Source organism: Schistocerca serialis, chromosome 7 (assembly GCF_023864345.2).
Source record: "Schistocerca serialis cubense isolate TAMUIC-IGC-003099 chromosome 7, iqSchSeri2.2, whole genome shotgun sequence".
NCBI classification, from domain to species: domain Eukaryota; kingdom Metazoa; phylum Arthropoda; class Insecta; order Orthoptera; family Acrididae; genus Schistocerca; species Schistocerca serialis.
Window position 1 is genome coordinate 594,684,536 of NC_064644.1, and position 17,281 is coordinate 594,701,816.

The 17,281-nt window shown below is 38.4% G+C and overlaps 1 protein-coding gene across 1 annotated transcript in view; it reads left to right on the plus strand.

Annotated features, from left to right (window-relative positions):
* The window catches only part of LOC126413274 (odorant receptor 94b-like), a 213,235-nt gene that overhangs the window by 84,198 nt on the left and 111,756 nt on the right, over positions 1–17,281 (plus strand). The window lies entirely within an intron of this gene.

A 17,281-nucleotide genomic window follows, 5' to 3' on the forward strand; every position in this document is an offset into this window, starting at 1 on the left:
TTAAACCTAACTAACCTAAGGACATCACACACATCCATGCCCGAGGCAGGATTCGAACCTGCAACCGTAGCGGTCGCGCGGTTCCGGACTGTAGAGCCTAGAACCGCTCGGCCACTCCGGCCGGCGTTTCGGGAGGCTGCGTTTCTGTATGAGGTATCGAATATATTGCTTCCCCCTACTTATACCTCCAGAGGAGATCACGAATGTAAAATTAGAGAGATTCGAGCGCGCACGGAGGCTTTTCAGCAGTTGTTCTTCCCGCGAACCATACGCGACTGGATCAGGAAAGGGAGGTAAAGTGCCCTCCGCCACACACCGTTGGGTGGGTTGAGGAGTAGAAATGTAGATGTAGATGTAGGACCTCCTTTCCACTACTTTTCAAGTACCATATACTAGACTGTGAATGCCGATAGATGACTATGCAGTATGTCCATTTGGTCATATACACCAGTGTATACCAGATAGCATCCTATACCAATGCAGTTAGGTTATCTGAATATTCCTAGCATATTGACCATAGTGAGGAATTTACTATTACGACTGGCCATCTTTTCCTGTGCGGCTGGGAATCACAAAGTATTCTCGCATTCATAGGATAAAGATCTGCCTGTATTGTCCTTGACCAATCCTCCCTGCTACACGATCACCGATCGAATCTGTCACTGACCAGAAGTAGGAGGATACCCGCTACATTCCACGTCTCATGAAGGAACAGGGTGATCTGTGTCCATAACTGCTGTTCAGCAAAGACTGTTCCGCATCAGTCATCTCACGGCACCAAAGTGCACAAGACCTTTCCAGATGCGTGCATGTCGAGGTGGTTAGCATCCCTTAGTGGTGTATAGTGGACATGAGAGTGTTGTGGAGATATAACAGACACTTAAGAAGAAATGTGTAGTTTATACATGATGGAGCTCCAGACAATTGCAGTTTGAAACATTTTACATAAATCAACCGTGCTATCGGTTCTGAAGTATTATTCCAGAGTCTGGAGTCAGTACAAAGAGGGTACCGGTGCGAGAGAAATAATTGTTGAAAATAAACACACACTCCTGCGGCTACACAGTTCTGCATCTAAAAATGCTATATTGTTAAAGCCATACGGTTTCCGAAGTATTTGTCGCGTGGAATGGTGCGCTCTTATAACTCTAATGCAGGACATATACGTCCAACATGTGATGTACAACCGTCCTGGCTGTTAATCACTACGGTAACAAGCTTTAAGAGGATAAAACTACTCCCTTCTGCACCATTCTGGTGTCCAAGGAAGTGACCGAGCTGTTTCTCACTACGAAGGTATCTTCGGTGTACATCAGCCGCTCGAGCTGCTTATAAAGCAACTAGAATGAAGTCGGGAGACTGCTTTTCTGTCTCTCGGAAACTCATGGATTTTATACGTCTTTTTAAGTCGGAAATGTATGTACCCTCAATCACATTCCCCGTGTCAGTCGTGCTTATTAGTAGTAGTAGCAGTTTTGACGCATGCGACTATGACTCACTAGGAAATAGAGCGAGGACAAAACGACATGAATATTTTCGATAGTTGACACATTCAGTTTCCACGTACGCCCTGCTACACGAAGAAACAATGACTTCTTACGAGGGAGTAAGCACCACAATTAGTAGCCAAAGGATATGTAACAGTCTTGTTGCTGTTTACAGTAGCATCACCATGTCCGTAATAGCGTTCCACTTGCACCTAGAATTCATGGTCTGATGTTAAGTAGTTTAGCTCATGTGTAGAATGATACAGCAATTTCGCCCTAACACCATTTCGCTAGAGTACACCCTCCTCACACCGTAACGGTCATCAGTCAAATCTCGTACAGAACACGCTACAGAATGGCTTAAGTCTCATAAACACATTGAGTCTTCTCCTTAATACTTGTGGAATAACATTGCTTGTGAGAACCAATCGTGATTTGGTAATATCTATATTTGACTTCATGTGCGAGAACACAGTCCCGAACTGGGATACATATGTTTCGCCTGCTTTAATACAGCGCTTGTAGAGTAATTGTGTGTGTACATATATATTGTCTGTGTGTAAATGTGAATGAATGATCTGTCTGTAACGTAACTGGAACGTGTTGTACAAAATTGTCTTTTAAACAGATAACCGTTAATTATTTTTATTGCATATCTTCTTACAATCTTTTAAACTGTAAAAAAAAAGAAAGTTAACACAGACTTATTACACCCAATACTTCGATGCATTAAATAACTGATTATAATTATTCCCTTTTATTGAAGTTACGCTATCGTGCAGATACGTTATTGCACACTAAAGGAAAAACAGCATATGAACAAGATCTCTTTTTGTCTGAGGGGTTGAAACTTTAGGGTTCGTATGTGTGTATGTATATTTTTTAGTAGCACACTGGTTTGTTAACTTTAATTGCATGAAGCGCATTTAGTTACAGCTTTCTCTGTGATGGTGACTTCGCGAAAAATAACGTACTCGATATTTGTGGCCCAGTATAGCAAAATTTACACCAGAAATCAAAGTAATGACCGAGACACTTTAATATGTTCATAAATGCACAGTCTAAATTAATTATCTCGATAATATCTGGACTAGAAGAGTCGTAATTGTAAAAAATAATTGGTCCGACCATAATAGCGGACAACAATAGAGTGAGATCGTAACTAATAAAACTTGTAATAGCTGCAGAAAAGCACACAGTTCTCCAAAATAAAAGATGGTTTCAGTAGTAACAAATAACATTTTGTATTCTGAAAACGACTTAGATGAATTACATTTATTACAGAGCTGTTAGGTGAGCGGTAGGCCTACTACTCCAAAAGGTACATTTCTTTTATCAAACAAATGAAAGTTAATATAGTAAATATTGTCTTCTGTAATCACTGTGTACACAGATAGTAAATCTTGCTCATTATCTTTGTTCTTCTCATTTGATGCACTTCACATGAAAAACTGTCAATGTTTTTCACATATAACAGAAAAAATATTGAGGCCATCTTCTAGTATATTCATAGGAAAAAACAGGCAGGATACGGCACACGCTTTCGTGTAATACCTGTATTGCCTTTACTGAAGTATGTATTGCGAAAACCCACGTAGTTTACAGGGGGAGGGGAGGCTTAAAATTGAATGCAGACCAAAATTTTTAAGCTTTTCTCGGTCTTGAGTGTCCGGATTGACCAACCTCAGTTGCCCTCATTTCATAGTACTTTTTCTCTAATTTTGTGTATTTTCAGTCAATTTCGTAATGTTGGAAGTTTTTCGCTATTTTACCTATTTTGTCGTATTTCCCTCAATTTTATGAACTTCCCATCAATTTGCCGTAATTATACCAGGTTTGCTGCGATTTTTACTAATTTTATGTCATTTTTCATATTTTTTTCGACAGTTTTCCGTATGTACGTGATCCAAAAGGATCATAGCATACCCAGGCATTGTTTGATTTTATACCAGGATATTTGCTTGTCTTATGCACCAGCCTACTAAAAAATCCTGAGAATCCCCCTCTTCCCGATGATCTACATGCATGCATTTTGGATAGGACGATCATGAAAAGTATATCAACTCTCTCTTTCTACCTACATGAGACTGAACGATTGGAGCAGATTGGAAACTTCGTAGCCTGGGAACAATTTCAAGTATTACTATGACATATCAGAGAGACGCAGGTAGCAATGCACTTGATAAAAACTCAAGGTCTGGCACAGTTCTAAATGTACATTAAACTTCCACTCTACTGTGTAGGGATCTGCAACAGGGAGTTGACATGTTTACTGAACTGACTTCTACTGCTGCTCTGATACTTTTTCCTATATGTATATGCTCTTATTGCTTACCAGGTGAGCTTCGCTACAATTTGTGTATACCTTACAACTCAGATATGTTCCCACAACCCTCTCAGTACATCTACAAATTATAGAGTTCCGGTATTTTTTTATCCTAGTAATAAGTTACTCGTTAACTGACAGTGTGTCAACTGCACTTAGCCTCCTGGACCATAAGAGTTCCCCTTCTCCCGACCTACAGAGGGCATTCGCAGCGTAATTTATAGACGAACAGTTATCAAGTTATGCATTCAAACATCAATCGTCCACCATTGACAGCTCTACACACATACATATACAGACTATGCATGCGTATTACCAACCGCGAACTCTCGATTTCAGCCACCTGAACGTTATTTTCAACAGTGCTGCAGCCCTGCAAACAGCAAAACTCTTCGCAAAGCGATTCTGTAGGAGATGTAAGCACATTTAAATTTCTCCTGCTAAAGAGCATAACATCTTCACGGCAAGTTATATTATCGATATTTCGTAACAATATTGTCTAGATTCTCCAGTAATAACAACAAACCAATGCATGCTGCTGCGCCTATCAAAACCCCTTTTATACTCTTGAAGAGCCACGATGACGGCGCATGATCATCCCAATTCCACATTTTTATTTCTGCTACACCATGCATGCTGTGAAAGCACCTTCTGGCAGTGGTCAATACCAGAACAGTGATCACGTATATGACTGCAAAACGAAGAAACAATGCTCTTGGCCTCTTCGATACAGAAAACCGAGACATCTGCTACAATGTCACTGTGGAAGATTAGATTAACAATATTGGTCATCACCTTCGTACAACTGTTTTGAAATGCTCCGCAATTCCACAAACTCTTCCACTTTACATATGTTCTGATGTTTTCCACATTTTTGTCAATAAGAAACATTGTCTCTTTGATGTGTTTCTACCATGCTGTGTGTTTGGGAGCAGTGTAGTTTGCACCATGCAGCTTTCTGGGAGAGCCAATGAACCGAAATGTGTTAATGTCGGTTTAGCACCTGACACAGACCTCAGTGTTAATGTCAGTTTAGCACCTGACACAGACCTCGAAGTCATGGTAGATAAACAAAATGTATGGCGGTGTACAAAGCTGTAGCGATACACTGCTTGGATGTGTTACAGCTGAAAAACAATGTATCAGACTGTTTATGAAAGAACAATTCAGGAACCCTCTCTTGTGATTGATAGTCTGTGGGATATGGTCTTTCTCCAGTTCGGGTGACAAAACTTTACACAGGTTGGTGCAAGTGACTTTGATCATTGGCCACTTGCTCCAATGGACCAATACATATATATATGTAATATGCTCGATGTCCAAATGCAGACGGTATTTGCTGTTTGATACATTGGAAGAGAAAGATACCTTAAAATCTTTTATGGTGATGTTAGGAGGTTCTGTTACAAGGAGTGGTATAACAGGTTAAAATTTGGATGCAGATAGTTTGTAGTTCTTTACCTGTTCTGGATGATAAAAATAACAGTGAACAGTGCTCTCAGATATGATAAACGATTCTATAGATGCTGATCTGTATCAGTATTTCATGCAGCTGGAATGAAATGCCCTCATTCATGACAATTTGAACATATAGAATGCTTTCAAACTACACTGCTTTTGCTCATAAGTCTAATAAAAATAACTGTACCTATTCTCGTGGAATGATGACATTTTATTATTCTTTTCACGAGTTTGTGTTTAAAAATATGTATTACCGCCAGTCCTCTGTAACTTCATACTTCATAACTTCTAATTATAAAGTAGACACCAGTTGAATTATAGCTTGTTGTGGAACCTAGAAATGATAGTGCTTTTCCCAACATTTGAGGAGATTGTGTGAAACAGGCTGTTCTGTGATGACCAAATTGCTTATGAAACTATAGTGCAAGAATCTGCTGCTATTGTGAATGGTTATCTGCTGTATGTGGACTTCTTCTTCAAGCACAGCTGACAGAAACTTTACATGCAGGTAGGTAGAGGGGAGTTATGGAGCAAAAATGTTTGATGTCAGCACACAGACGGTGCCAGAGAGATCTTACGGGGTTTTCTACCCCCCCCCCCCTTTTTTTTTTTTTTTTTTTTTTTTTTTTTTTAGTAAATGCCACTGTCATATATCATTGCATTGCATACAAAGCAACAAACGTAAAATGATCGTGTGAGCAGAGGGCGTGAAAGGTTGTATTCTTAATGTTATTTCATGTGTCTGAAGTGTTTGTAATACCCATGTGCCTGATAATTTATTTACAGACACTGTTTTAAATGGCAGGCACGCTCTCAAACAATGTACTTTGGATTTTAAGTTCTCACTTTTCCTTTGCTCTCATTAAAGTTTCGAAATAATACGGATATTCTGCAGTGATTGGTAGTTTTAACAGCAAAATAGTGAAAGTATTTTTCGATTTTGCAGGGTGGACATGTATAGGAAATATAAGCTAATACATCTGTCAGATGTATCAGTATAGAGCTTCGACCTCTCCATTTTGGTCATCTGTAGCCGGTGGTGTGCTGTAGATTTTTTTTCGCTTTATTGGTTGTCACAAAATAATGGGAGGCAGGATGAGAGATGCGAATTGTATCCTGCAGTCGAAAATAAAAGAATGACTGTATAGATGCTGCCCTATTTTGATAATTCAATCATTTTAAAAAGATGTAATGTTGTCATGACCAATAATTTATAATTTGAACACAATACCGATTTTGCTCATAGAACTAAAAGAAAATGGACTGTGGCTATCATCGTGGAAACAAGATTGTTTTTTACTAACATCACGGTTGCATTGACATTAGATACGTTTGTTAAAGTGAAGTTTTCCTCTCGCAGAATGGCATGCGCCAGCAGGACAATCAATCGTAGCAGGAACAGTTTGGTGCAGCTGCAGTTTTAGACAAACAGCTTGCTGCAACGGTAGCTGTAATTTATCTCGCTTTGTTCCGAAGCCCGCCGGCATCACGGTCTATTGTGTGTGTCGGCATCGATAGCGCTGACTGACCATGTGGACTTCCAGCTATAGCTGGCCACGCCTACCTGCTGTGGTAAATTGTGTTCCTACACGCAGAAGCTGTAGCAGAGGACATTTGAGCAAGATACTCATGACTTCTCTGGAATTTCGTTGTTGTTAAAGGGGTCCCGTCTTTCTGAGAAATATGTTTAACATATTGGAGAAAGTGTCCTTTTCTGGTGTGTTTTGGCCATACGTGACTGATTTCTGCAGAGTAGAGACAGTATATCACAGCCACGAGATGTATCTCTTTGTGGACCATCAGCGAAAAGATAGGACAGACCTTTATCCGTATCTACGGTGAGGAGTGGAAGGGATCAGAGGTGGTAGGGGGAATTAACGCTGGTTCTAAGTTGGTTAGTTAGTGACCACACATTGAGCAGAACACACATGCAACTGCTGCCCCTCTCTCCTGGTGCAAACTTTTGAGGTTGGTAGTTGTGTTGTGATGATTTTTTCCCAATCCCCAGTACATATGTTGCATTATGACCGTTGATTATGAGTGTTGTTTTTTATGACAATTTCGATGTGTAAATAGAACAGTGATGCAGTTTCCATCAGTTGTGGTAGCGTGTACTGGCCTTCCTGAATTTTGATCACCTGAGGAGAAGGGTGATTGTCAAGCAATGCAGCAGGAGGCATCTGTAGCGAACTCCGATGTCAAACAGTGATGGACATTGTTCTCAGGTGTACGCTTACAGGTGATACAGTTATTAGACTCGTCTCTGTCCAACACCAACATCTCATCAGCTGCACATGTTTCCCGCCAAAAATAAAGATAGCATCTTCAACTGCAGCCTTTTTTCCATCAGATTGTTGGTGAAGGAATCGCTCTGCGTAGAGTTGGAGTACGTCAGGCACTAGGTTCGGGTGGTATTGTGACATTTGAGTTGTATCGCGACTCCAGGCGCTCTTTGTGTACTGCTGTGCATATAGGGGTGTAATTAGGACCAACCTTTACGATTAACTACATAATTAGGACCGATATTTACTTTAGTTTCCCACTCACCTCTTGGGTCCATAATCCTACTCAACACTCAGAAGTCCTCAGATGCTGAAACCTATTAGGGGTAGGGACGAGATCAACCGTCCACATGACTACTGACAACATGAGTTATAGGGCAACATGGCTCCTACCCCTGTTTTCATATCAAACTGATAGGCAAATTAATGAAACTGATCAATTAATTACCCCACTCCCACATGACATCATGGCTTTTCCCCAGGCAGCTGGCTTCCACTTTGACGTTCAGTATTGGCAGCACTCTTTGATGTGGTGCTGTCGGAAGTCAACCAATTTCTTCATCATTAGATGGTAGATGGCAATCAGGATGAAGTTTATCAGGTGAAGGCCATCATCGTCTTGAGTACATCTTTGGCTAGCTCATAGACTGTGCTGTAGAATCTAGGACACAGATTGAATACAGTATCGTTACCAAGGAATTGAGTGCTATTGCTGTGAATGCCACTGATCCCAATGATAAACTCACCACGTGAGCTGGAGTATTCAGACGGAACTAGCTTGAGACTACGACGCAAGGCTTCATTCGTAATGACCGAATGTATCCTCCTCATTTTGCTACATTCACTTAACGGGCTGTTAACTGCCAATCTCTCGCTATGTGTTCTTATGAAATAGATAAAGTTTCTTGCAAAGTGCTTTATGAGCTAACGAATATGTTATTCTCACTTCCTTTGGTTTTCGGCATTCTTTTCTGCTGAAGGCTTATTCCTTATTGAGCGGACAGTGTCGTCCACCTGATCCACATGTGACATAATGACTCGCTTCCTCCTTTCTCCTGTACCTCTGTCGTGACTTGAATCTGCCTGAGGCAATGTGATGAGTTTTAATAGAAAAATTTCTAAATTCTACCCCTTGCTATACCGTGCTGTAACAGTGGTAATACCTTGTTCCCTTCTCTTCATATTCCTCTGGTGCTCCCTGGCACACAGTCTCTGTGTTCAGTAATTTCTGCAGATACACACAATTGACTTTTAGTCACCATTCACCACTCCAACATACACAGCACAGTGCATGAAGGAACAGAAGAGGTAACGGTTATACACGATGCTCAAACACCCTGATTTAGTGCTTATATTAAGTAGTCTCAAACTTAATTATCATTATACAAATATGGTGTCACTGACAGAAGTTTTTTAGCAATGTCAGTTTTGGTCAGTTCTACCAATATGGTTGCATCACTTTCCTAAATGGCATTTGTGGGTAACATGTACATTCCCAAATAGCATCTCCAAGACAAAATAAGAGTTACAACCATGTCTAGATAGCATTTCTAGATACAATTTACACTGAAGAGCCAAAGACACTGGTACATCTGCCTAATATCGTGTAGGGCCCCCACGAGGACGCAGAAGTGCCGCAACACGACGTGGCATGGACTCGACTAATGTCTGAAGTAGTGCTGGAGGGAAGTGACACCATGAATCTTGCAGGGCTCGCCATAAATTCGTAGCAGTACGAGGAGGTGGAGACCTCTACTGAAAAGAACTTTGCAAGGCATCCCGGATATGCCCCCATAATGTTGATGTCTGTGGTTTGGTGGCAAGCAGAAGTGTTTAAACTCATAAGGGTGTTCCTAGAGCCACTCTATAGGAATTATGACGTGTATGATGTCGCATTGTCCTGCTGGAATTGCCCAAACCCATCGGAATGCACAATGGACATGAATGAATGCAGGTGAGTGTTAACTGTCAAAGTCGTATTTAGACGTATCAGTGGTCCCATATCACTCCACCTGCACACCTCTCACACCATTACAGAGCCTCCACCAACTTGAACAGTCCCCTGCAGACATGCAGGGTCCATGGATTCATGTGGTTGTCTCCATACCTGTACACTTCCATCTGCTCTATACAATTTGAAATGAGACTCGTCCGACCGGGCAACATTTTCCAGTCATCAACACTCCAATGTGGGTGCTGATGGGCCCAGGCGAGGCGTAAGGCTTTGTGTCATGCAGTCATGAAGGATACATAAGTGGGCCTTCGGCTCCGAAAGCCCATATCGATGACGTTTCATTGAATGGTTCTCACGCTGACACTTGTTGATGGCCCAGCATTGAAATCTGCAACTTCTGCCACGTTAAACGATTCTCATTAGTCGTCGTTAGTCCTGTTCTTGCAGGATCTTTTTCCAGCCGCAGCGATGTTGGAGATTTGATGTTTTAGCGGATTCTGATATTCACGGTACACTTGTGAATTGATGATATGCGAAAATCCCCACATCATCACTACATCAGAGATCCTTTGTCCCATTGCTCATGTGCTGACTATAATACCACATTCAGACTCACTTAAATCTTGATAACCTGCCATTGTAGCAGCAGTAACAGATCTAACAACTGTGCCAGGCACTTGTTGTCTCATACAGACGTTGCCGACTGCAGCGCCGTGTTCTGCTTGTTCACGTATCTCTGTATTTGAATATGCATGCCTATACCAGTTTCTTTGGCGCTTCATTGCATTTTCAGGCCCTTGGCTCAGACTATTCTGACATTGCACTTGCTTCCTCTCCAAAGTGGTACACAACTCATAAAACATCAAGATATTAAGTAATAAAATGTTTTGTTCAGTACAAAGAAACACTGTGCAGTCACATGCTTTTATGCTAGTGTCTCTCTCATGTGAGTGAAATGACATGTATACTCATAACGTACAAAATTAGCAATTGATAAGTTCCTTTCTTCAGTTTTTCGTTACAGTACAATTGAGGAATTCTGTGCAGCACATTGATTTGTACTAAAATTTCATATAATGACAACTCAATATGTTCTGTCTGCAATTTACATCACTGCCAATTGTTAGTCCTGTCTGGGGTGTGTCTATAAGTGATAGTTTATATGCAATTTCTATGCAACCAATCCCGTTTTTTATCCCACAGCCACATTCTAGTAACGTAAGAACTATCCTTTACCATTGCTCATCCAATGTAACCCTCCTTTCGGCTTCCTTTAAAAGTACTGTGTAAATAGCATTCACTGTGTCTGTAACACAAATTTTCTTTTGACATAACGTGTTGAAACTGTATACATAATAGCAGACTTGCATTTCAAAACCTCTGTGATTTCCTATTTATTATTTACTTAAGTTTTGCCATTTCATACTCCTCTAAATGCAATAAAAGTGAAAATTGTGTATACAAATGCATCTCTGGACAAATAAATGAAGAAAAGTGTACGTTTATGCGTATGGCACTGAGGCTGTGTGTCTTTCCATAGTAAGATTGAAATGTAGTAAAATAACATAACACATAAACAAAACTCTCCAGTCATCCCCGTTCTTCGCCATTGACCTTACAATACCTGAACAACTGAAAAAAATAAATAAATGAAATAGGGATGTGTGTGTCTGACAAAGAGTACTGACTAAATTGCTTCACAATCTGCTGTGACTCAAATCATCCACACAATCTTTTCTGTATATTATTCAATATGTCTTTGAATAGTTTCTGTGCATGTACCATAAAACATAAATAATTAATATGTTTTTTCAGTAGCATGTTAGAGTATGTTTATTCAGTTGAGTTAAAAAAACTTTTTAGTAGTACTCTTTCATGTGAACATGTTTGAGATGTTTTATTGATAAACGCTGACTTTTTCCTAATAGACTATCAGACATTTGGCAGCTTGATTGAAAGAACAATATCGTGAAGTAGTATTGATCATACTCATTGTATCTCATTAATATCATTTTTCCTTTACCAGTAGCAAAGAAATCATGTGTAATAACATATATACAGAGAATATGGTGTCTATTTAGTGACTTCAAGTGAAAAATGTGTGCATTACTTCAAAACAGCATCCATCTCCTTATTTATTACAACTGAATCACAAAATTATCCACTGTATGTCCATAAATTATGTAACATAAAATTGCAGCATTACTGTCATTATAATACAGTGTTTTCGTTACTAAGTAACTTTCTTATGTGACTTAAGCTTTCTTCTTCAAATTTACAAAATGATCATAATTCCACGGTATTAATAAAATGAAAACTGACATTTACAAGTCAGATATCTGCACCAAGGATAGAATAAAAAATAGTTAGAGAATAAATGTACCATCAAATGGTTAAATTACAGAGGTAAATGACACAGGTCTTGGTCTGTAAACGTTGCTATATTCTTAATATGCAAAGGAAACACAATAATGGCGTTCTTGTAAAATAAAAATTATTAAAAATCATATATCTCACTCTGTATATTTCTGAAAATAGTACATAAGTGATTACAGACTTTCTCAATCCATATCACATGATAATTTACTCTCTCTCTCTCTCTCTCTCTTTTTCTCTGCAGGCTTTCAGTTGTACTACATTCCTCAACCCAAATACTTTTGTTTTGTTTTAGGATCAACTAATCTGTAACATTTGGATGAGATTGATATCACTTGCAATGTCTTAATGTACATATATAAAAAACTGTTTGATTTCTTTGCTAATTGCTCTAGATCTTTTATTGGTATTCACATGAACCATGTCCCTGATTTTCCATTGTGTAACTTTTTCTTTTGCACTATGTCTCTGTTTTTTTAATTGTGCCATTGTTCCGTGGTTCTCCTCACAATTTCTTCCCTTCCCTCACTACAGTCCCTTTCTATGAACTCCATAGCTCTTTGTTTGTTGTAGTCTCCTCTAAACAGTTTCTCTTTTTGAATCTGGAATACCATAAGATTCTATGAAAAATAATTGATGAAGTTTCAACCTTAATCTGCACTGATAGTTCTTCACTCTTTCAGATTTCTCACTAAAAACATCTTGACATTTAAATAAAAATTCTTTCAAGTTCCTTTTTTGTTCTTGGTTAAGCTTACAAGATTCATTAACTTTTGAACTGTCTGATTCATAATACCCATCCTTGCCTTGTTCCTCATCACTAATATATTCTTCATCAGTTAAATAGCCCCATCCTCATTACAGACAATTCCTTTCATGTGACTGCTTTCACCACTGTCATTTAAATTAACAATATCGTTTTCCCAGTAATCCCACTTCACGGCTCTGTAAAAATGAGTTGCTTGGTTCCCCAACTACAGCATACCTTCGCTTTAACAATCCTACCAGTCCCAAAAATGAAGTCCTCATTAAGCTCAGGAATGACAAGACAGCCTTTTACAAAGAGTACACCACTAATTTCACAGTCTAGCTTTACATGAAGCTGCAGTGTTTTATTCTGCCCCTCAGTAGCTCCCTTAAGCTGACACCAACAACAGGTAGTTCAACAAAATTCTTGCTGTATTTTATTTTTTCAGTTTCTCAGAAATTACATAAATTGGACTGCCAGTGTCTACTAGTTTCCTTCCCATTTATCAATTTTGACAAACATGTAAGGGCTCCTCCCCATCATTTCTACCTTCTTTTTGCAGATAACAAATCATTTCCTACATCTTCATAACTTTGCCGCCCTCATCTTGATTACTATCACATTCATTATCAGGAACTGGTTGCAAAGCTTCTACAGTTAAATAGCCCCTTCCTGATTACAGACAATTCCATTCATGTGATTGCTTTCACCAATACCATTTAAAGCTTCAGCTTAAGATTCTCTAAATTACCCTTATTTTTCTCTTTCCACCCAACTGAATGTAATTCATGGCAAATATCACTCTATTCTCAACAATATCCACATTTCTGTAATGATACCAAGCAAATATTAAAACCTCATCATGTGCGAGTTAATCTTTCCACCTCCTAACTATAATGTTCCCTGTTTTTCTGATGTTAACCTGCAACATCTAATCCTCTTGTGCCACCTTATCATATGCATCAACCCCCCCAGTGAATCATCACCTGTATTTACATTATCATTTCCATTCCAAACATCATTTTTAATCTCCACATAAACCATCCCATTCAACTCATCATTAAAAATAATCTCTCTTCCAAAATCACTACCAATGCCATCTACAATATAATCGCTTACAGAAACACAAAATATATCAGTATTACTTTCATAAATCACAGGAACATGATCAGCTCCTCAGCCTCACAAATCATAAGATTATCAGCCTCTTCAGCCTCACAAATCATAAAACTATCAATTCCTTAGACCTGCAAATCATAGAATCATTATCAACCTCCTCAGCATTACAATTATCACTCTCTGTTTTCCCTTTTGGCACAATATCACCATTCATCAAATTATTTATGCCATAAAAATCAAAGTTATCATCTGTATTTTCATCCCCCAGTTCTTCCTATTCTCATGATTATGAGAAGTTTTTACATTCATATCTTTCCCCAATTTCTAAATCTCTCCTTCTGTATTCATCAGACTTCATTACTCTCGAAAACTTCCTGCCAACTAGGTGAGACCTCTTACAATTGAATATGTGGATTGAACATTTCCTTCTCTATTTATATAATGTTACCTGGTACTTAAACATCAGGCACCTGTTGAGGCGATGTTCAGTTTTCCTTTTCATTGCCTTTGTTGTTTTGTCTCAAGTTATTATATTCTGTATTCTATATCCCCCATGATCTATTTCTGTAATCTGTTTCTTTATTTCTAGCCTTATCTCCATCATTCCATTGATTATCTTTTCCATTTCCTCCCCCATGATAATAATCGTGAAGTTATTCCCATCTCTCTTCACATAGTTACCCCGAATATTACTCTGAATCCCTTTGGTTGATATGTTATTCCTATTAAAGCTACAGTCTTGATTTCCATTTCATTCTAAGGCTCTGTCAGATTTGTCCTCGTATTTTAGGGATTTCTCTACAAATTCATCCAGTCCACGATCAAGTCCCCACTGCACTTTCCTCCGAAGTCTGCTATTCAAGGTGTCAATTTGAGTGAGCTCACACAAATGGTTTGTTTAAATGGATTAGTATCCTCTGTTATTTTTTGCAAAATTCTCTCCTTCCCTCTCTATAAATCAACCCATTCAAAAATTCGCGCTTTATTCTTGATTGCTCTGTTTCAGACCAAAATTTATTTAAAAAACGCCTCTGAAATTCATCATAAGACATTTCAGTATAAATAGTTTGGTTTGCCCGTGATCATGCCTCCTCATCCACAAATTTCCTTACAAATTTGATTTTTAAATTATCAGTCGTACCTCTTACAAAGTTGTCCCTACATTGGTGTAAAAATCAACAGAGTGAATTTTACTATCACCTGGAAACTGTTTAATTGAAATGTTACCCCACAATACAACACAATTATTGCTGAAGCTTTTAGTTACAAAATTTTCCCTCAACTCAGTAAATTTCTTGTTCATGTTATTCATTTCGCTACTAAATGTATCAGTACTGGTAGTTACAACTTTTCTGCGTTAGTGACTTTGAAGTCTAACTCCAACACTCTGTTATTGCAATGGTCTTCTAATTTTTTGAATTTAATTTCTAAGCTTGATTTGTTATTATTTATTATATTTTCAGTGCATTGCAACTGTCTGTTACATTCTTCTGATCAACTCTGAAATTGTGTTTGGTATGAGCAATTTCTGTGTTGAATTTTGCTTCAAGATTCCCAACTTCGGTTTCTACAGACTCAGTTCTAGCATGAACCTGTTTCCGGTTTGTTCTACCTTATTTTTAAGTTTAATGTTCTCCTTTCTTCGTGCTTCTCGTACTACTGTTTTTCGATTGTGTCTTAAGGTCCTTCAAAGTATTGTTTGTTTCAGAAATTTGTCCACTTAGACTATTATCTATTTCGGTAGTTTTGCCATCTAAGGCTGTTTGAGTGAAGAACCTTGACAATAATTCTAGAGTTCCACTGTTTCAGCTTACAATTCCAGTATGGTCAAAACCAAGGAATGGTGAACAAACATACAAATTAACACTTCCTATTGCTTTAGTGTCACAGCTATAGTCCTGTATTACCACGCCTTTACTTCGGTTCCACTTTCATTACCGTTAATGCTGTTGTTTAAACTTGAAACATTGTCTACTACCTGTTCCTGGTTTTCTATTGGTACAATGTCTTGGTTACTATCACACGCCGTATTGATAAACAGACACAGTTCTGGACACTCTGAATGAAAATTCTTGCCTCTACACAAAATTTCTATCACACAGAGAGAGGAGTAAACAATCAAAGTATTTAGCTCAATTGTCCGCGACTACTTAGTTCCATGCCACAATTTTTTTTTTTTTCTTTCTGCGTCCACTTTTTGTGACGCCGTTTTAGGTATTGACTCTCTATTCACATTTTTATGACAATACATGGTCTACTTCAGATCTCCACGCCAGTGCGTTCTTTTAAATGTACACTGTATCAGCGTGCATTATTGCGTAAATCAACCTGAAACTCAAACTTCGGTTAGCAAAAACCTCAGTAGCCGCACAGCTGTAATCCCAGGTCCTCCACCACAACTGAAATATAACAGGACATAATAGTTGCTTAGCAATTACTCAGCTTCATTTCTTGGCCATCACAGCTGTTGCAATGGTTGTAAAAGAATTTGTGAGTATCTGCTCCACCAAAATTTGCAACGACTTGCCGGGTTGTTGATAATGTAGCTAATGATTTGATAATGTCAAGAGAAATTGCAAGAAATTAAAGTTGTTATGGTACTTCCGTTGCAAAATACATGTTCATTTTGTAATACAGCTACAAAACTGTAACAGCAATGGCTGATGGCTGGTTCGCTACTCCTCATATATTATTTTTACATTTACTGGTTACATCATTCATTATTAGAAACAGTAAATTTATGGATTAAAATCAGAAACTTGCTGGTGCATACGATTACGTATTAATTCGTTCATCTCACATTGCAAGATAAATCTTTACACGGTTTTTAGCTTTTAGTATTGGAGTTCATACAATGTGATCGATAACAAAGCTTTTATGAGGTTGCTCATTCCATGAAGATTATTAGTTGGAAAATGTTTCTAACATTTGAATGTGTTCATTCCACAAATACTACCGAAAACTAGTACAAAATGAGAATTGTTTATGTTTTTATGTTGAAATATCAATTAGTAACAGAACCAGCGCAGAGATGCTCGTATTTGTACGTTTGCAAACAATGGAACGAAATTAATGACATGACATGAATCAGTATAATAAACTGTAAAATGATCAGATACATGAAATAAAATTGTTATAACGCTTATATAATTATTGTGAATATCAGCCAGCTACATTGCTCGTTAAATTGTTTTTATTCTTTAAACCACTCAAGATAAGCCCATTTAGGTATACTGCCGTCATCAGGTGCTCTATAAATGCATAAGTAAATGATAGTAATAGTATAATGGTCCATAACTGTGAACAGAAAAGTTATAATTCATTTGTTACCTCACATGTCATAGTGTTGCTCCCATGGTTCGAAATGGTTCAAATGGCTCTAAGCCCTATGGGACTTAACACCTGAGGTCATCAGTCCCCTAGACTTAGAACTACTTAAACCTAACTAACCTAAGGACATCACACATATAGATGACCAAGGCAGGATTCGAACCTGCGACCGTAGCAGCAGCGCGGTTCCAGACTGAA